Genomic DNA, 22,253 nt, shown 5'->3' with positions numbered 1-22,253 from the left:
ATTACTCTTACATTCTAAAGACGTATGGGTGTGTAGGTTAATGGCTTTTGTAAATTGCCCCTAATGTGTATGATAGAATTAGTGTATGGGTGATTGCTGGCTGGTCGGTGCAGACCCGGTGGCTGAAGGACCTGTTACCACAAACTAGGTTAAAACCTGCATTCTCATATTAGTGCAGAAGATCCCAAATGTCTGATCAATATGTATAATTATGTCAGGGTAACTAAAATGTATCTATATACTTATTCTCTTACAACATAGATGGGGCCATTTAGTCCATCACATCCTTGCCATCTCCCAGAGTACTCCCATCAACAAGATGCACCCATTGACTTCCCTGCAATCAATTCTCTATCATATGCCCATCAACCATCAATTCCCTCCCCCGATATGATTCTCCAACCACCTGTCTAAAATAGGAGTGATTAACATTTGCCAATTAGCCTATCAACCAATCATAATAACAATCACAATCACAATCACAATAATACTTTATTAGCCAAGAATGTTTTGCAATAGATGAGGAATTTAATTTGCCAAGTCAGTCATACAAATAAAAAGCAATGGAACAGACAAAACACATTTTAACATAAACATCCATCACAGTGACTCCTCCACATTCCTCACTGGGATGGAAGATGAAAACATGTTCAATATTTTCCCTTTGCTCTCCCGTGGTCGGGGGCCTTGAGCACTGCATTGACGGGATGATCTTGACTCACGTAGCTGTAGTCGAGGCGATCAATTCCTGCTTCGGGGGCGGTGTCAGCTCCCCCGTGCCAGACAGTCGAACCCCGCATCGGAGTTGGTCGAACCTTCCATGACAATGGAGCTCCCGACATCCACGGCCTCTCCAGAAACTGCGAGCTCCTGATGTAAAGTCCGCAGGCTGCGGTTGGTGAGATCCCAAGCAAGGGATCGACTCCATTCTGCATTTTCCAACACTACTTAGATGGTAATGAAGAATTTTGGGACAATGTGTGAAATGCACAAAATCAATTTATTAACAAAGAGCCAGCACAGCATTCTGGTGAGACCCTTTAAGAATGTAAAGGGTTATTCCAGGAGATACACCATGTCTAATTTGGTTCTGATTAGAGAGCCATACAAAGAGATGATAGGGAAGAGAAAGGACTATCACTTAGATGGGGAGACCCAGGTCTGTTGTGATCATGTTAGATATGTGTGACCAGATGTTACCTGACTGTTGTATGCCGTTGTAATTGGCTGGATGAGATTGGAAAGCTTGGACCACCTCCTCTCATCATATATTCCACTTGGACATCTAACAACCCAACTGTATGAACATTAAATTTGCCAATTGTAGATAACAGCCCTCCCAAACCAGCCAATTTTTTCCCCCTCTCTTCCCTATTTCCCACCAGCATGCGCATTCTTTCTTTCCACTATCGCTCTCCCCTTTCCCCCCCCCCTTCCCTTTGCCCTAGTGTAATTTACTCTTCTTCTCTCCTATCAGCCTTTTTGTCTTCTTTTCATCTCTGGTCTTTGCCCACACATCTGCCAATAAACTCCCTCTCCCGTATCCACCTGTTACTTTTCAGGCCTTGGTCTGCTCCACCGCTTTACCACCTCTCTCTCTCCTAACCTCCCAACCACAATTAGTCAGAAGAAGGGTCCCTTCTTGAAATTTTGCTTATCTATGTCAGGTCGGGGGGAGTTTCCCCTGCTACGGCTAGCATGTAATCCCATGCTACCTGCTCCATGGTCGGATAGTCAGCGACTAAACGGTCTCCCCCACCTAGTTTGCCAGGTGAGGAGGGGGCTATGGACCCCCAGCAGGACCAAAAATAAGACCTGTCAAAGGGCGGATGAGCTTCTCGCGAGCCAATGGCCATTCACACTTCAGTAGAAGTCACCGTGACCATTGATGTTTTCAATTATGATAATGATGATGATGTCTTCTAGAGATGCTGCCTGACCTGCTGAGATACTCCAGCACTTTGTATCTTTTTTTGTAAACCAGCATCTGCAGTTCTTTGTATCCATTCTTCCTCTAATACTCCAGCATTTCAACATCAACCTTGATTTTGGCCTCGGGCCTCAAGACAGGGAATTGAATCCCTTATCACCGATTTATACCTTGAGAGAAGCTCCCTTTCTACCTTTCCACAATGACTGTGGTTTATCTAAAAAACAAACCAAACAAAACAGATACACAATATTTCCTTCAGCATTTGTGATTCTATCAGTCACTCAGAAGGTCATTTCCTTAATCATCATGATTGTGTATTTAGCTGAATCATTCGTTTTTGAAAGAAATTAATGTGAAAGATTAATGTGAATGGGTTTAGAAAAAAAACAGTATGGGAATATATGGCACTGCAAAAATAAATTCATAATTTTGAAAATGATGTGAAGTAATGAAGCTTTTTAGTCTATGATTTGGAGAGATTTGGGCATGCTTTATACTTATCCACTGCATTAATTGCATGGAAGAATGCACAAAACATTCAGCACACCATATTGGAGTGCTTAAAAGAAATCATTAAAAGACAAACTCTATTTTCATTTCTTTTGAGCTTGCACATTCAGCACTTTAAACATGAAAGACTTATTCAGCCTTTGCTGCTTAAATTAATATGATGGTTGCTGCAAATTACTCTGCGTTCATTGCCTCACTTTTTAATGTCTGTATATATTTGCAGTTATAATGGGATTACAAGTGTGGACTGTCAGTAGTTTTATCATCTACTTAGTACCACTGGAAACTATGTTTTGTAGTAATAAAGCATTTAATGCATTTTCATACAGTTACTTATGTTTTTTAGGTTTACAAGCTGACCTAAGATGAGTTGATATGTTTCCTTGTTCTTGCTCCTCCCAAACCGCTGTCCTTTTAATCTGTTGATCTGGATGTTCTGCACTTAACCTGGTGGAACTTTGTCAGGCGGTCTCTCTTGATATTCCCTTCCTCCCCACTTTCTGCCTTCTTCTATTTTCCTATCCCTTTTTTGTTGCCATGATCTGCTCATCACATGTCATCTATGTGATCTTCCTTACAGAAATAAGTAAGTAAGTTTATTGGCCTAGTATTCACATACAATTTTAACAACATGACATACAGTGACAGTTACGAATGACTCAGAAAACACTAAACATTAATAATAATAAAACATTAATGATTAAACATCATTGATCAAGCATGTGAACCAACAAAATACCAGATCAAAGGGAGGCTACAGATTTTTGGCTATTGAGTAGAGCAACAACCTGTGGATAAAAGCTGTTTTTATGTCAGGCTGTGGCAGGTTTGACAGTCCAGAGTCACCTTCCAGAGGGAAGTGATTCAAAGAGTTTGTAGCCAGGGTGAGAGGGGTCAGAGATGATCTTACCCGCTCACATCCTGGCCCTTGAGGTGTACAGTTCATCACTAGAGGGAAGGTTGCAGCCAATAACCTTCTCTGCTGATTGGACGATTCGCTGCAGCCTCCATGTGTCGTGCTTGGTGGCTGAACCAAACCAGACAATGATGGAGAAGGTGAGAACAGACTCTACGATGGCCGTGTGCAGTACAGTACAATACAATACAGTACTAATTTGTTGTCCATTCTATTCTAATTGCTTCAATGTCCTCATGTATCATCAAAACATTGTGCAGACACCTGTGTTCCTCAGTTTACTGATATTCACCCCTTTGTACTATCTGCTCAAGGTTCTTAGGTACCATCTGTGGGAATTCACTTTGGCTACCTTAAGTTTACATTCTACCCCTTGTGCATGTGAAGCCTCTCCTGTTGGACAAAGGATACCAAATCTTTGAAAGAACAAAATCCAACCTGCTGTTATAAGACTCACGAACAGACCTCTCATCTGCATTCCTGATCCATCAATCTACTTCGTCGTGGCCGCTGTATTTATTTTATCCTCACTTTCTCTATAGCCATAACATTATATCCTCCACTCTATTTATTTTCTCTTTTGCACTCCCAGATGTACGGGATAAATTGCATGTAAAACAAAGTTGTTCACTCTCTCGTTGCATGAGACAATAATAAACTTACCAATAATAATACGAATTTGTGTCTCTGTTATCACAACTAGGCATCAAAATCAGGAATAGGACATCAGGTGAGAATGCAATTCAAGCTTCTTCCACTATTCACATTTCACATTTTCACATTCACACATGTCACTATTCAATCAAGCCATGCTTGCTTAATCTTGTCCTGTGACCTTAGCATCCTTAAGGGCCTGTCCCACTTTCACGACCTAATTCACGACCTCTGCCGAGTTTGCCCTTAACTCATGCTCGCAGCATGGTCGTCCCAAGTTCGTAGGAGACTGTAGGAGGTCGTAGGTAGGTCGTAGCAGGCCGTGATGCTAGTTGTAGGTACTCGTGGCATCAAGACGGTTGGGGCGTTTTTTCTATCCTGATGAAAAATGTCCACGAGTAAAAAAGGTCGTGGATTAGGTCGTGAAAGTGGGACAGGCCCTCTAACGGCAACACATTTGATGAAAGTTCACCGATCCAAATCTTATAAGAACAAAAATTGCTGAACATAAACAGCAAATAGGGAGAGAATAATAGTTAATTTTCCATTTTACTTCGGAGTCACATGAGGGACGTCGTGAAGAACCCCGCCAGGACGCATGTGTGTCATTATCGCCTCACGCTATGCAATGAGTCAGCACGGGAGAGGACGTCTCCCTCAAGCGGCAGTATTTAAAAGCCGACAACAGCAGGTAAGGGACTGCGTTTTTCAACTTATTTTTAGGTGAAAGATGGACAGAGTAACGAGGAGAAAGGTTGCGAAGAAGCTGGGGTGGGGGAGAACCGCGGAGTTGCGGACAGCCAGCAAGAACAGCAGCAGCCGACGGCACGGGAATCTTCTGAATTGGAGTCAGCTGTGCCCGACTTCACTCCCGCTACGGTGAAATCCACTTCTCGGCCGGGCGGGAAAGTGAAGAAAAAGACCCCACGAATGCCGGACTCAGATGAGTCGGACTTTGAGGACCCGCGAGCGGCCAGTGCCCGTGAGCACCGGGGCCGGTTCGAGCAGATGGGGCAGTACGAGCAGCCGGGAGCGGCCAGTGCCCGAGAGCACTGGAGCCGGTTTGACCGGCTGCATGACGAGGAGCACCCACGAGCGGCCAGTGTCCGTGAGCATGGGGGCCGGTTAGAGCGGTTGCTCCAGGAGATGCTCCAAAGTGGCAGACTCCGGGAGAGGGAGGCTAGCCACAGTGGGCACCCAATAAGCCCCACAGTGGTACCCCTAGCGGGGCTGCATAGTGTCTCCTCCTCATCAGAGGAGAACACAGAGGATCTGTTCTGGGTAGACTCTGAACGGGTCACAGAACCACATACCCCCAGTAGCCCTGGGGTGAAAGAAGGCATGTTGGATATGGTGAACCAATTCTTCCACCCAGACCTAACCGGGGAAGACCTGGAGCCCAAAATTGCAGCCAGTGTGGACTATTTGTCTAGTAACAAACTACAGACACAGGCTATGTCTGACGCCATTGCACGGCATTTACCCCCAGGTAACTGCAAGGCATTGCAAGTGCCTAGTGTTAACCAGTGTATCTGGAGACATATCGGGACAGGTATCCGCAATACTGATCTCAAAATCCAAAATGTGCTCAAGCTATTGACGGCGGGAATCACAGCATTTGCCCGAACTTTAAAAGAATCAGACATGAACCAAGACCACAAGGATGCACTGGCTCTACTGTGCAATTCACAGTATGAACTCAATTATATTCGGAAAAGTGCTATACAACCTACATTGGACCCCAAATTTGCCGGCCTTTGCAAACCAGGCACCTCAAAACAGCCAATGCAATTTTTTGGAGGGGACTTGCCGAAACAAGTCAAACAACTCGATGAAGAGTCTAAAGCATTAGGGCTTATAAAAGCAGCCACCAAGACATACTTTGGGAAGAGATACCAAACCTACGGACCTCCCAGAAGGGCAACATATAGCGCAGGGAGCACTAAAACCAGGAGCACCCAACAGCGGTCTTTTTTAGGGCATGTCCCAGGACGACCGCCCGGGAGAAAACGCCAGCCTCCAACCCAACAGACCCAAACAACAACGCCTCAACATCCTCCGAGAACAACAAGGAAGTAACTCAACCACCACTGGTAACCATGGAGGTAGGTGGGTCTGGCTCCTCGAAAATAAATAGGAGCACTAAAGTTGGGGGAAGGTTACGGTATTATTTGCATGCATGGAATGAAATAACTCTAGACACTCACATTCTAAGCAGTATCCAGGGTTATACAATAGAGTTCATACTAAAACATAACCCTCCCGTACAACATGCACCGAACCGAACGTTCGTGCTTACAGGCATAGAAACATCTAAAGCACATACTGAACCACAACGACTACATAAAAAAGGAGTAATTGAACACACCAAACACAAACCACAGGAATTCGTGTCCAATATTTTCATAAAAAACAAGAAGGATGGTGGTTGCCGCATGATCATCGATTTGACTACATTAAACACATTTGTACAATATATTAATTTCAAAATGTTAACCTTTGTTACTGCCAAGGAATTAGTTTCAGCAGGCTACTATATGGCAAGCATAGATTTAAAAGATGCTTACTATACAGTGCCCATCAGAGGTGACCACAGATGTCATTTGAAATTTTATTGGATGGGACAGTAATGGCAATACAGGGCATTACCAAATGGGCTAACTTCAACACCCAGGTTATTCGCAAAAATTTTGAAACCGGCATTGGCATTACTGCAAAAACAAAAACATATGGTAATGGCATATCTGGATGATATATTTATTGTTGGGAAAACATTGGAATTAGCTAAAGAAGCAGTAACAGCCACAAAACAGCTGTTCGAACACCTGGGTTTCATTATCCATCCAATTAAATCCCAATTAACGCCTTCAACACAAATGGATTACCTAGGGTTCACCATTAGTTTGATTCACCTGTCAGTGACTTTGCCAATAGAAAAAGCTACAGCCCTACAAGAGGCTTGCAGCAAAATCATTGACATCACCAAACCCTCCATTCGACTGGTAGCCAGGATAATTGGGAATATAGTGGCCACATTACCAGCCACACAATTTGGATCCTTACATTATTGAAATTTACACAGAGCTAAAATTAGAGCACTCAAAATTAATAGGGGCCATTTTGACAGGCCAATGGAACTACCTACAGAAGCCATTATAGAATTAATATGGTGGATATACAATATCACGGATTGTTCCAACCCACTAATCATTAGCAACCCGTCTATGGTGCTACAAACTGATGCAAGTGCACTGGGTTGGGGAGCCACCAATTCCATCTCCAGCTGTGGAGGGAGATGGAATGCACAGGAAGCATCATTATTAGAAACGCAAGGTATAAATTACCTGGAAATGTTAAGTGCATTCCATGGCCTTAAGTCGTATTGTTTGGGATTAAATCACCAGTATGTTAGACTACAAATAGACAACGCCACGTGGTAGCATATATCAACCATATGGGTGGAAACAAATCGACATCTTGTGACAATCTGGCCAAAACAATTTGGGAATGGTGCATCCAGAGGAATATTTGGATATCAGCTACCTATTTACCAGGTAAACTAAATTTAGTGGCAGACACCAGGGCACGCAAATTCAAAGAAAACACTGAATGGATGTTGGATAAAAACGTATTTGCTGAAATTACAGCATGATATGGAACACCGGATATCGATCTTTTCGCATCCAGGCTAAACCACCAGGTACCAAGTTATGTTTCATGGGAACCAGACCCTGGGCAGCAGCTACAGATACATTTTTGCTGCATTGGGGGAAATTTTTCTTTTATGCATTCCCTCCTTTCTGCCTCATCAGTTGGGTATTGAGGAAAATCCAACAGGACTCTGCATCTGGGATTCTCATAGTACCCGATTGGCCAACTCAACCATGGTTCCCAGTAATACTAGACATGGCACTAGAACCATGCATCACTGTTCAACATGGACCTAAATTGCTGGTAAATCCAGTAACACAGGAAAGTCATCCCTGTCATAAATATACTAACTTGTTAATTTGTAGAGTTGGATGGCGCCTCTACAACACATTGGACTGACGGACCGAACAATTGACATGATTGCATCGGCCCACAGACAGTCCACCAAAAAACAGTACTTGGTGCACATCAAGAAATGGGGGAAGTACTGTCACAACAATAACCTCAACCCCAGATCCAACCATATTCCGTCTGTTCTGGAACTTTTGGCCAGTCTACATTTCGATGAGGGACTCAGCTACAGTGCTATCAACTGTGCCAGAAGTGCTCTGTCCAATTACTTGTGGCAAGGAACAGAGCGACATTCTGTAGGGACTCACCCCCTGGTGACCAAACTTATGAGGGTTTTTATTTTTCACCACCAATCCCCCTAAAACCAGGTACACCCAAATTTGGGATGTGAGTGTAGTTTTGACCATGTTAAGAAACTGGTCTCCACCTACAACTCTGTCCCTACAGAAACTCATTATGAAGATGGTCATGCTGATGGCGTTGGTCACGGCACAAAGGGTCCAGTCGCTACAAAAACTAAGGCTGGACAACTTGACCATTTCATCAGGCAACATGATTTTCATTATACATGACTTGATTAAACAGAACAGACCAGGAACAGCAGGGCAGAGAATAGAATTCAGGGCCTACCCGACGGATGACCGCCTCTGTGTAATAAATCATTTACAACTATACATAGAAAAAACCAGGATCATCAGAGGGAAAGAAATGGCACTGTTAATCAGCCACAAACACCCACATAACAAAGTGACTACTCAGACCATCTCTCGATGGCTGAAACAGGTTTTAATGAAGGCAGGAGCGGACACTAATATTTTTAAATCTCACTCCACCAGGGCTGCTGCTACATCGGCAGCAAAACGTTTGGATGTTCCTATGGACCAAATCCTCTGAACAGCAGGATGATCAACGGAAAGGACGTTCCAACAATTTTATCATAAACCGGTCATAGAACCTGGAAAATTTGCAGATACAATTTTAAGTTCTGTAATATGATTTACCCACAAATAGGGGTTATGATTTGAATTTTAATAACTTTCGTTAAATCAAGATCTTATTGTTATCTATGATGTTAACATTATTCTCCCCACAATCAAGGCAGTAGTGAAGCATGGACTTGTTCCACGGCATGGAATCACAGGGCTTTAAAATCTTCACGAAGTCCCTCACGTGACTCCGAAGTAAAATAGTAAGATTAAACGAGAACTTACCAGTTTGAAGTTTGATCTTTATTTTATGAGGAGGAACGTTGAGGGAATACGAGCCCTCCGCTCCCACTCTTGATCATAGTCTGAACTGGTATCTGTTGTCTAATCTTACTATGTTTAGTCATTATAGTTATCTGTGATTCCACACCACTGCTTTGAAGAATGACACGCATGGGTCCTGGTGGGGTTCTTCACGTATTCCCTCAACGTTCCTCCTCATAAAATAAAGATCAAACTTCAAACTGGTAAGTTCTCGTTTAATCCTACTATTTTATTCCATTCATTCATTTTCTGTTGGTGTCTCCAGAGAAGGTGCTTGACCTAGTGATGTTGAGAATTTCCAAAATTCTCTCTTTTTATTTCAGCAAAGCTTCAGTTTGGTTCAACCCTCTGGGATCTTTTAGAAGAAAATGTTCCAAATTTAAACATCCTATGTGAAGAGTGATTTCTGACATCCTTGAGTTAACCTGCTTTTAATTAAAAGCTGTATTTCCCTTGTTTAATTTTCCCTCCAGAGGAACAAATTTATCTTCTCAACTCTTTTGATCACTTTGAATATCTCTCTTCAAGATAGTTAAATACAAATTTAATTAACATGATGTGACCTTGTAACGATTTTGATTCTGGTTTTCTGTCTGTTACATCTGAACTCCAACTCTCTAAGACATGTGATAGACTCAAAATGCTGGAGTAAATCAGCAGGACAGAAGGAATGGGTGACGTTTCGCTGGATAGAAGGAATGGGTGACGTTTCGGGTCGAGACCCTTCTTCAGACCCCTTCTCTAAGACTTGTGCTGCCCAGGTCATTCCTTCTGCTCCCAGCTCCCATCTAGCAGAAGGTATAGAACTTGAAAGTATGCACTGCCAGAGTTAGGAACATTTCATTATAAGGCTTCTGAAAGGTTCTTCCATCAGCTGGAGTACCATTGCATTCACCTCTACCCTATAAGGATTTTGGACATTATCTAAGGAACTAATGCGCTACAATGAACTACAATGCCGAGAACTATATTCTGCACTTCACTTTTTCCTTTGCTCAATCTATTGTTCTTCAGTTTGAACTGATTGTATTTATATTCCGTATATCTGAATAGCCTGCAAAAGAAAACTTTCTACCGTACCTCGGTACATGTGACAATGATAATCCAAAACCTAATCCTCTTGGTGTTGGACAATAGCTGTTGTATGTTGCCACTGGGAGCGAACCCTTTGCCATATCCAAACATGTTTATGTTACAGTGATCTCACGTAATCTAAGTCCTGGTTCTTGGAACTGGCCCTTTATCATTATACCCTTTGGTAGTTCTCCAAGATTTTTCATCAAATGGGAAATATTTCTCCAAATCACTCAAAACATTGCAATAAAATGTGTAATTTCTAATTGTATAGTTTGTAAGGAAATGTAATGTAAATTAAACATTACATATTTTCTGCACTGTGCCATTTTTCTGGTCCTTTCATAAAATTAGTGAAACATAATGCACTTTATATGTAAAAAATAGCACATAATTGATTCATGCCTGACTAAGTTATATCTACATTACAGTATGAAGTGTTGCAATGGTTAAATTGTATAATATGTGAGGACAGTATCTGCCAGTTATTTCCAGAACACCTCTCTAAAACTGTCTAATTTGCGATATAATTTCCATCCTTTTGCATTCCCTAACCCCTTGAGCTTAAGGCCACACTCCACCAGTCATTTTGTTGAGTTACACGCCCCTGAGAAACAAGAACCAATAATACTTTTCCAAACTCTGAAGAAAGTAATACTTTGGTTTAAGGAAACTAGATCAAATGAAAGGGTGGCACGGTGGTGCAGCAATAAAGTTGCTGCCTTATAGTGCTTGTAGTGCTGGAGACCCGGGTTCAACCCCAACTACGGGTGCTGTCTGCACCGAGTTTCTCCCCGTGACTGCATGGGTTTGCTCCGAGATCTTCGGTCTCCTCCCACATTCCAAAGGCATACAGGTATTTAGGTCAATTGGGTTTGCTGTATGTGTAAGTTTGTCCCTAGTGTGTGTAGGATCGCTGGTTGGTAGAAACTCGGTGGGCCAAAGGACCTGTGCTGTATCTCTAAACTAAACTATAAACTGAATTGGGAATACATTTTTCATTTAATGTTAAATGGACCATATGGACAAAATGCTGAGTGTTATGTTAGCTTGCAGAGACACCGCTGGCCTTCTCATATCACCTGCTCGTAATCCACTGCTGCATCTCATTGTCTCATGATTGGAATTGAGTCAATGTTGCACTATTTTTCACATAGGAACTACATTGTATTTTTGTGGAAGAAATTAATTTAAAGGGATATTAAAGGAAAATGAAATGTGGAGACTTTGCAGGTTTGCTTCAAGAAACTATCTTTGTCCTATCTTTGTTATGTTTACATTCACCATTCCCAGACAAGAAGTAATGAGTCTAAAGCTTATTTTGCCCATCTCATGATCCTCTTCTGCACTTAGTCAATGAGAAATCCCAATTGCTACATCCGCACACCCTTTTGTTACCTTGTTCAATGCCAATCAAAATTAAGAAAGAAAGGATATTAATATTTTTTTCCACAGTTCCATCCTTGTTCATCTTTATGATCAACACATATTATAGTAAGAAAGGATTTTAATATTTTTTCTCATTGATCAGTTGCAAAAATGGAGGCATACGTGTCCGATTATAATTTGGTTGGAACCCGTCCATGAGCTCACAAAGGCATACCTCCACCAGCATACATAGGGATATGGGCACAAACCCAACATCCTAATCATCTCACTCAGATAAGGAAGCTTGTTTTCCTCTGTAGGAAGTTACAGTAGACCACCATGCCCACTTCCGCTAGTAGCATAGACTTGTGGCAGTAAATGGGGCGTTTATGATTGGCTCGGAGAGAGGATGGTGGCGCGGCCTGCCTAAAAGTTGAGATAGAATAACGTCAAGATGCCCTTGTATTACGTTTGATGTATCAAATAACCAGAAAATGAGATGAATCATTGAGTCTCAGAAATATATTGTCATTACATTTCTATATTTATTTTTTTTTTAAATAGAAACTTTGTGGGAATGAGTTTTGCCTGAGGCATAATGGTTCTGACCCAGCTCTCAGAGTAACCACTGGGGATGTTGGTATGTTCACAAGAATGTAAGTAGAATCAGTGCCTTGGATATGACCAGTCTATGTTCTTCAAATGTGAAAGATGCCCAGTTGCCTTTGATAGTTTACATCCAAACAAACCAAACACTTAAAAAAATTCCAATCCCCATTCTTCTGTTTAGATTTATTTTGATTGTAAATAGGTGTATTCTCTGAACTGCATAACAAAAAGTAATTTAGAAATATAACCTGCCTTGAATCATAGAATGAGTAGTGACTGGAATGTGTTCAGTTCACCATCAGTTCACTCAGCCTAACAATTATATTTCAAGACCAATAACAGTATATTAATGGTTTTAGTCTGATAATAAAAAATATATATGGCAGGATTATAAAATATGTCTTGCTAATTTGTTTACAACAATGAAAAAAACATGCAATCAAGGGTATTGGAAACACATTACCTATTAGTAACAATTTCTAGTGCAGAGGTTCAAAAGGTAAGATGCAGGGAACATACCACAGCAGATGAATTGATCCCAATGAAGACAATTTACCATTTGCAGAATGGAAAATTGTTAGCAGAGCATTATTCAATCAATAAATAATCAAAAAATGGAAAGAGATCCCATCACCTTGTTTTAAATGAATATGTGGTATGATGAGCCAGACTGCTATGAAGTTGACCTGCTGAGGTAGGTTGAGAATATGCAACAGCCTCTGATTTCAGAGTGATCAATAAAGGAATGGAAGTCTTTCCGTTAAAATTAAAAGAAATGCAAGATCAAAGGGCAGCAGAAGTACATTGTTTAATAAATGAGATGCAAAGACCCTTATTACGGAGATAATGGAGGACAACGTGTAATCTGCAAACATTGCCAAGATACTGTATGTGACCCATTTAATTCACTCAATAACACGCGTTAAATCAAAAATGAATGCACATATAATCTTTGTGAATAGCTCACAAAAAACTGAGTACATTCTTTGAAAAGTGATAAATTATTTATGAATTAAGGTGACATCATTTTTATATGTTAAAAACTCCTATAATTTATAATTTGAAAAAAATCTGTGCCAGCAACCTTTGTAAAATGATGGGTTCTGTGATACCACTTGCAACTCATGTGGTGCACTGCCATTATCAGTAGGGTGGCTAATTCTGTCAGGTGAGGCAAGATCCCAGAGGACTGGAAAGTACTCAAGTAGATAGTGGGGTTAAGGAGGTACAGTATATGGTATGCTTGCCTTCATTGGTCTGGGCATTGAGTATGTCAGAAAGTCATGATGCAGCTTAATAAAACTTTGGTTAGGCTGCATTTGTAGTTTTATGTGCAGTTCTGTTTGTCACTCAATAACAAGGTTGAAGGGAGACCAGAAAGAAGTTTATAAAATTATGCAAGGCATGGATGAGGGAGTCTATCAGAAACTTTTTTTTTGCAGGGCGGAAATGTCAAAGACTAGAGGGTAAAGCTTCAAGGTGAAAGAGACAACGTTTTTTACATGGAGGGTAATGAGTGCCTACAATGTTCTCCAAGAGCGATGGTGGAGGCAGATACAATAGTCACATTTAAATTGGCACATGGATATGTAGGGAATGGAAGGATATGAATCCTTTGCAGGCAGATAAGGTTAGTTTATCTGAGCATCATTATTACACAGACATTGTTAGCAGAAGGACCTGCTCTTTTATACTACGTTTCTCAGTTTTCCGATTGCTCTAAAGGCACTGGACTGGGAGAGGAAGGGGGAGGTGAGAGGGGGAGGGGGAGTGGGGGAGGGGAAGGGGTAGAGGGGGAGATGGGGGGAGAGGTTGAGGGGGAGGGGGAGGAGAGAGGGAAAGGGACAGAGAGAGGGGGGGAGAGAGAGAAAGAGAGAGACACAAAGAGAATTGAGATTTGTTAGTTTAACCTTGACTTTTTCTCATTGACCTTCTGATTTTTGACTTCCCATAAAGCTCCTAACATGACAATATTATCATCATAAAACCCCCCCCCCCCCCCCCCCACCCCCCCCCCCCCCCCCCCCCCCCCCAGTCTGAACCTGCCTCAGAACACTTAGGAATGTTAATAATCAAAATGTTACCGATTCAGTTCTTATAATAAAATCAGTTGAGTACAACAGTATTTCATGCCAAATTGTAGTATACATAGATTGAACCAAGAACAATCGCTAGATAATTAAAAATATATATTTTATCCATCTCTCATTGGCCAATTCGCTTCTCCTACCTGAAGTGAAGTAACTGCTGTTTTCATTGGTATTCAGTTGGAGCCACCTGAAGGGCAGCATGGTGGCACAGCAAATGCAGCGCCAGAGACCCAGGTTCGATCCCGACTATGGGTGCTGTCTGTACGAAGTTTGTACATTATCCCTGTAATCTGTGTGGGGTTTCCCCGAGATCTTCGGTTTCCTCCCACACTCCAAAGATGTGCAGGTATGTAGGAGAATTGGCTTGGCAAATGCAAAAATTGTCCCTGGTGCATGTAGGATAGTGTTAATGTGCAGGGATCGTTAGTCGACACGGACTTAGTGGGCCGAGGGGCCTGTTTCCGTGCAGCATCTCCAAACTAAACCAAACTAAACCTGAAATGTTATTTATATTCGACTTAGTAATATCTTAAAAATTGACACAGATGCTTGTTGGGAAGAGGTGTAATAATTAGACAGTGTTTGCTCACGCCTTAAAGAAAATGGAGAGGGAGGGGAATGGTAACCTAGTCAGTCATGAGAGGAACAGATTTTGTTAAATTGTGAATGGATAAGTCATAAAGAGTGTGTTTACTTTATGTGCAATATGGACAAGTAGAGCTAAGGAGAATGATATCCGAGTGTCCGCTGTCACAATAAGTGCCTATATACTATAGTTGTATCCCTCAACATCAAGTAAAAGTGTTTCACCACAGAAAAAGTTCAGGCCCTTTGACATTTACTGAATATTTCCTATCTGGGGTTCTGCACAGCCAGTGATAATGGGATGGGAAAATGGGAACTTAGTAGCTGCAAAATAAACAACAGCAATTTGTATTTGGATAGCGAGTTTACCAATGACTTTAATGTGTCTTCATAGTGCAGAGGAGTAAAGTGGATTAGGAAGAGAGTTCCAGTACTTAGGATCTAACCTCACGAAGCATGCCTGGCTATAGCATGGGAAATTGGGAGGAAATATGGACGATGAAAGGGTAGATAGAGAGCTCAGGGGAATTGCAGAGAAAAGAGTACGTGACTACAGAAACAATATTTTCCATGATGTGAATGTGCAAATTTGATGACATCTGAGGTCAAGATCATACCCAGGTCTCTGGTGCTCTGAGAGAGCATTGCTGTGCCAAATTGTTGCCTTCTAGGACAGATGAAAATTGTTCAACCTGTGTCACCTGGACTCCAGATCAAGGTTCCCTCGTGCTCAAGCTTCAAACTACAGGCAATGGTTACACATGCACACATTCAGCAGCTGAGCCCTAAGTTATCATTGGCTTGTCTATTGAGATGTACAGGAGAATGGGTATTTTACATGCAACATCCAAACAATAAACTGGAGTAACTCAGCAGGTCGGACAGCATCTCTGGAGAAAACCATCACCTATTCCTTGTCTCCAGAGATGCTGTCTGACCTGCTGAGTTACTATAGCTTTTTGTGTTTATCTTCGGTTTAAACCAGCATCTGCAGTTCTTTCCTACACATCCATAAATTAAAGGTCCTCCACTAAATTGCCCCAGTAAATAAAACCACTCTCAAACAATAGGGACCTCAACAAGATCTCAGAAAATGTGGAATTACTACAGTTCAGAGCCACCCCTAGGTGAAGGCAGACATCAGTGATGAAATTCAGCATCACCTTCGATACATCAGCGCAGCCTTCAGCGGTCTGAGGAAGAGAAAGAAGATCAAGCACGTAAATCTTGATCTTCACTCCCATGGTTTGTCAGGCATTAATGATCGCAGCTCTCCTTTATGTTCCTGAGACATTGATGACCACAGCAGGCAGCTCAAAGCACTGAAGAGATAATACCAAAGCTGTATAGCATCATACAGTGATACAGTGTGGAAATAGGCCCTTTGATCCAACTTGTCCACACCGTCAACAATGTCCCAGCTGCACTAGTCCCACCTGACTACGCTTGGTCCATATCCCTTCAAACCTGGCCTACCCACCTACCCATCCAACTGTTTCTTAAATGATGGGATAGTGCCAGCCACAACTACCTCCCCAGCACCTCATTCCATACACCCACCACCCTTTGCGTTCCTATGAAATCTTTTCCCCTTCACCTTAAAACTATGTCCTCTAGTCCTCGATTCCCTACTCTGGGTAAAAGAGTCTGTGCATCTACCCAATCTATTCCACTCATGATTTTATATACCTCTATAAGATCTCCCCTCATCCTCCTGCAGTCCATGGAATAGAGACCCAGCCTACTCAACCTCTCCCTATAGCTCACACCCTCTAGTCCTGGCAACATCCTTGTAAATCTTTTCTGAAAACTTTCAAGCTTGACAATATCTTTCCTATAACATGGTGCCCAGAACTGAACACAAAATTCTAAATGTGTCTCACCAACATCTTATACAACTGCAACATGATCTCCCAACTTCTATATTAAATACTCTGACTGATTAAAGCATATTTGACCACCTTATCTACCTGCAACTCAATCTTCAAGGAACCATGCCCTTGTTTGATGTCCCAAAATGCAATACTTCACACTTTTCTGTATTAAATTCCATCAACCATTCCTCTGCCCACCTGGCCAATCAATCCAGATCCTGCTGCAATCTTTCACAACCACCTTCACTATTTGCAAAAGCACAAACTTTTGTATCATCGGCAAACTTGCTAATCGTGCCATGTATATTCTCATCCAAATCATTGATGTAGATGACAAACTGTAACAGACCCAACACTGAACCCTGAGGCACACCACTAGTCACAGTCTGAGAAGCAACCTTCCACCACCACCCTCTGCTTCCTTCCATGGAGCCAATTTGCTATCTATTCAGCTATCTCTCCTTGGATCCCATGCGATCTAACCTTCCAGAGCAACATACCATGCAGAACCTTGTTGAACGCCTTACTGAAATCCATGTACACAACATCTACAGCTCTGCCCTCATCAATTTTGGTCACGTCTTCAAAAAATTCAATCAGATTTTCTGAGACATGACCTTCCACATACAAAACCATGCTGACTATCCCTAATCAGCCCTTGCCCATCCAAATGCCAGTATAATCTATCCCTCAGAATACTCACCAGTAACTTACCAACTATAGATATTAAGCTCACTGGCCTATAGTTCCCAGCATTTTCCCTACAGCCCTTCTTGAAAAGAGGCACAGCATTTGTCACCCTCCAATCTTCCGACACCTCTCCTATATTGAAGGATAACTCATAAACTTATATATTCAAAATTCTCCAAATTCACAATAAGCCAATAAGTGCCAGCTTCCTTTCCCAGGCCAACATCCCCAACGCTGTGGTCCTCTTTACACTCAGTTTGGCAGGTCAAATACTCACATGCCAGCACAAGATCCCCAGAACACTTTGTATTGCGAGATCTGTCATGAGAATGGAAATTATCAGGTGGACAAAGGACACAGCTCAAAATGTTCTCAAAGCCTCCTTCAAGAATTGCACCATCCCAATGACTTGTGGGAATTCCTTCTCAAAATGGAGAAAGAGCATTTGGGCTTTGCCCATGGAACTTTATCTCTATCTCTCTCTCTCTCTCTCTCTCTCTCTCTCTCTCTCTCTCTCTCTCTCTCTCTCTCTCTCTCTCTCTCTCTCTCTCTCTCTCTCTCTCTCTCTCTTTCTTTTTTTCTTTTTCAAAGACTTTATTCAACATCAAATAATACAACATCAAGCCATACACAAAACGAACTTACATTATATTGTGTCATTATAGTGCAACATTACAATCTCTCCCTCTCCCTCTCTCACTCCTTCTCTGCCCCCATCTCCCTCTCTTTCTCCCACCGTCCCTCCCTCTCCCTCCCTCTCCCTCTCCCTCTCCCTCTCCCTCTCCCTTACCCCCCTCTCCAAATTGGATGTCATTCCTGGTGTCCTGGTCGCTATTGATTTATCCCTCAGCTGACTATATTAAAATGAATTTGATTATAATGTGTATTGCAACATTCTACAATTGAAAGGAGAGTTTATCCCCAGACTAATTTTGATAACAGTCATTTTGTGCCGCTCTATAATCTATAATCTTGACTGGGCACTTTCCATTGGGAACTGTGCTTGTGTGTTTGAAAGGACTTCTCTTTGAGTAATGCCATTCTTGGATAATGTTTTCTTTTGGAGAGTCTGGGACCTCACATCTCCACATCTCCGAGGATATGACATGGGCATCACACGCCTCAGCACTCGTGAGTAAGACAAGGCAGCGTCTTTACCACCTCAGGCAATTGAGGAAATTCAGAGTGTCTCCGGGGATCCTCCAGTGCTTCTACGCAGCGGCGGTGGAAAGCATCTTGTCCGGGAACATTACCATCTGGTTTGGGAATTGATCTGCCAAGGACAAGAAGGCTCTGCAGAGAGTAGTGCGTTCAGCCGAACGCATTATGGGAACTTCACTTGCCCCCCTGCAGGAACTATACATCAGGAGGTGCAACTCCAGAGCCAACAATATCATGAGAGACCCCTTCCACCCCTGCAACGGACTGTTCCAGCTGCTACGGTCAGGCAAACGCCTCCGTTGCCACGCGGTGAGAACGGAGAGGTTGAGAAGGAGTTTCTTCCCAGAGGCCATTCGGACTGTAAACGCCTATGTCACCAGGGACTAACTTTACTGAACGTATTTCCTTCCATTATTTATTATGTAAAAGAATATGTGTGTTATGATTGTGTTTATAGTTTGTTTGGTTGTTTGGTTGTTTGTCTTTTGCACAAAAGTCCGCGAGCATTGCCACTTTCATTTCACTGCACATCTCGTATGTGTATGTGACAAATAAACTTGACTTGACTTGACTTGACTTGACTTGACATTGTTAAAAAGGGGTTGTGCATGGTATATGAGCATTGCTTTAATAACTGATTCTATCTCCGGGGTGCAGAGCAGCAATTGCGTGTTCACTGTTGTATGGTCAAAGTAAAATACAGTGCTTAGTAGTTCAAATCTGGAGGGGTGAGGTGGTCGAAGGTTGTTTTACGGGCAAGAGGGCTAGTGATTAATTTACCTTCCTTCAGATTACAGTCTGCTTATCTGAACAAGTTCTGTCTCTGAGCTACATACATTAAGTGAGATTAAGATAGATGGCTGAAAGTGGAAGGAGAGATAGGGGACAGAGGGAATTGACAGAGACAATGTCTGTGGAATTCTCTGCCTCAGAGGGCGGTGGAGGCAGGTTCTCTGGATGCTTTCAAGAAAGAGCTAGATAGGGCTCTGAAAAATAGCGGAGTCAGGGGATATGGGGAGAAGGCAGGAACGGGGTACTGACTTGGGATGATCAGCCGTGATCACATTGAATGGCGGTGCTGGCTCGAAGGGCCAAATGGCCTACTCCTTCACCTATTGTTTATTGTCTATAATTCCAGAGCTTAGGAGCTTTGTCAGTTGCAGTCAATGATGAAATTATTAAATTTAGCGAATCTCCGGAGGTGCAAAACTGCAGAAAGCAATGTCACTGGTGCATAGGTAGGAAATGAAGTCAGACAAATCAACAACAACAGAGGAGCAATAAGGTCACACACTTACAGGGACAAACCCCAGGCGGTTAAATTCTGCATCATACTGCATTTCTGGTCTTTGTTTCCCGAAACTGTGAAAGCAATGCAAAAGTAATTGTGTAATTGCCCCAGAGAGGTGCAGAGATTATTTACTGGAATGAAATCAGTAGAACATAGTGGAAAGGGAATTGTCCTTAGAGCAGTGAAAGTTAAGGAGAGACGTAAAGAATTATTCAAAATCATGAGCAGTTTTATAGGAGCTCTGATTAAATATGCAATAACCAAACAAAATTACACATATTAAATGTGTAGAATGAATCTGCGGATGTTGGTACATACCAAAGGTAGATTCAAAGGGCTGGAGTAATACAGCATTATTTAAGGGTCCCGCCCCGAAACATCACCCATCCTTTTTCTCCAGAGATGCTGCCTGACCCGCTGAGTTACTCCTATACTTTATTTATATCTTCTTTTTACATAAATCATATATTGCAAATTTTATTAGTATTAATGAAATGGTTGATCACAGGAAGCACTTATTTAACAAACAGCAGAAGTTCAAATCGCAATATGATGGCCAAACTATAGAAATTCATTTAATTATAAAGGTGAGAACAACAGAAAATGTTTAAGTGTGGAAACAAAAAACAGTTGACGTTGGTTAATAGACAAAAGGACAAACTGCTTGAGAAACTGCAGGTCAGTCAGCATCTCTGGAAAACAAGGATAGGGAACGTTTCGGGTCCAACCCTTCTTCAGACGTTGTTGTGGGGGGGGGGGGGGGGTGGAGCGGAGAAGGGGAGAGGCAGGACAAAGCGTGCTGATTGGGACGGCAGTGTGAGAAAATTAGCAGTGTAGGGGAGAAATAGATGACAGTCCAGGTGGGGACAGGGGAGGGAGGGGGGGGTGGTAGAAAGATGATGTGTGGGGGACAAAGAGGAGTGTTTGGGAGGTGGAAGAGTTAGTTAGAGGTTATCTATAATTGGAGAATTCAATGTTCATACTGCTTGGCTGTATACTGTCCAAATGGAATATGATATGCAGCACTTCCAATTTGTGTGTGACCCCCACCCTAGCAATGGTGGAGTCCCTGCACAGAAAAGCCAGTGTGGCAATGGTAAGAAGAGTTAAAATGGCTAGCAACTGAGAGATCCATTAAACCTGGGCAGAACCAGCACGTGTTCAGCGAAACAGTGCCCGAGTCTCAGATTAGACTCGCAGATGCACAGAAGGCCACATCGGGAACACCAGATGCAGTAGATGAGCTTAGAAGAGGTGCACATGAACCTCTCTCAGGTCTGGAAGGATTACAGGGGTCCCTGGATGGAGGTTAGGAAGTATAGAGATAGGTGTTACATATCCTGCGGTTGCAGAGGAAAGTATCTGGGAAGGTGATGGTTCGCGTGGGGAAAAAATGAGTAAACCAAGGAGTTGCGATCTCTGCGGAAGGTTGAAAGGGGTGGAGATGGGAAGATGTGACTAATGGTAGGAACACTTTTAAGGACTGCTTAAGGTTTGGTTCTCCTAGTTTCATTTTTTAAGTGTCTATTAAGAGAACAGCTGTGGTATTCAGTGTAGTGATATGGTCCTACTGTCAGATGTGGGCAAGCAGGGAGCAATCAATTGTCTCTGACAATTATGTCTGCAGGGGATGTGTCCAGCTGCAGCTCATCTCAAACAACATGGATTGGATGGAGAAGCAGCTGGACAACCTTAGGAGCATAAAGAAGCAGGGAGGGTTTTAGTAACTTCAGTGAGGTGGCCACATCAAAGGTTCTACCAGATAGATGGGTTACCACCATGAGAAGTGAGCAAGGAGTGCAGGAATCTCCTCAGTCTTCATATCGAGGCCACAGCACAAGATAAGAGATTGTTCAGTCGGAGTTGAACACATTTCTTGGCATCTTCATTGTAGGCACCGAGATCGACAGCTGTGCATTGGTTTTATATCGTTGGAGTTCACTCTGCCAACACCAGTTCTCAATCAATTGAGGCATTTCCATCTGGTCCAACTTGCGTCTGCACCAGGAGGGAGCTGCTCACTTGCCGTTAGTCCCATGGTAGCTGAGGGAGGTGTAGTGGATATTCTATCACCCCATATGGAGACTCGTGCTTCACTTGTTGTAATGCCAGCCTCAAGAGGAGTCACACAGCTAAGAAAACGTTTCCTCAGATTTAGGCGGCTCAGAAATGGTGTCTGACCAAACATTGGATGTTGTTCATCTGTTATCTGCCGTTGGTGCTCCTTCATGCGGGCTCCTGCTCTT

This window comes from Leucoraja erinacea, chromosome 3 (assembly GCF_028641065.1).
Source record: "Leucoraja erinacea ecotype New England chromosome 3, Leri_hhj_1, whole genome shotgun sequence".
NCBI classification, from domain to species: domain Eukaryota; kingdom Metazoa; phylum Chordata; class Chondrichthyes; order Rajiformes; family Rajidae; genus Leucoraja; species Leucoraja erinaceus.
The sequence above is the reverse complement of the archived record's forward strand: the minus strand, read 5'-3'. Positions refer to the sequence as shown.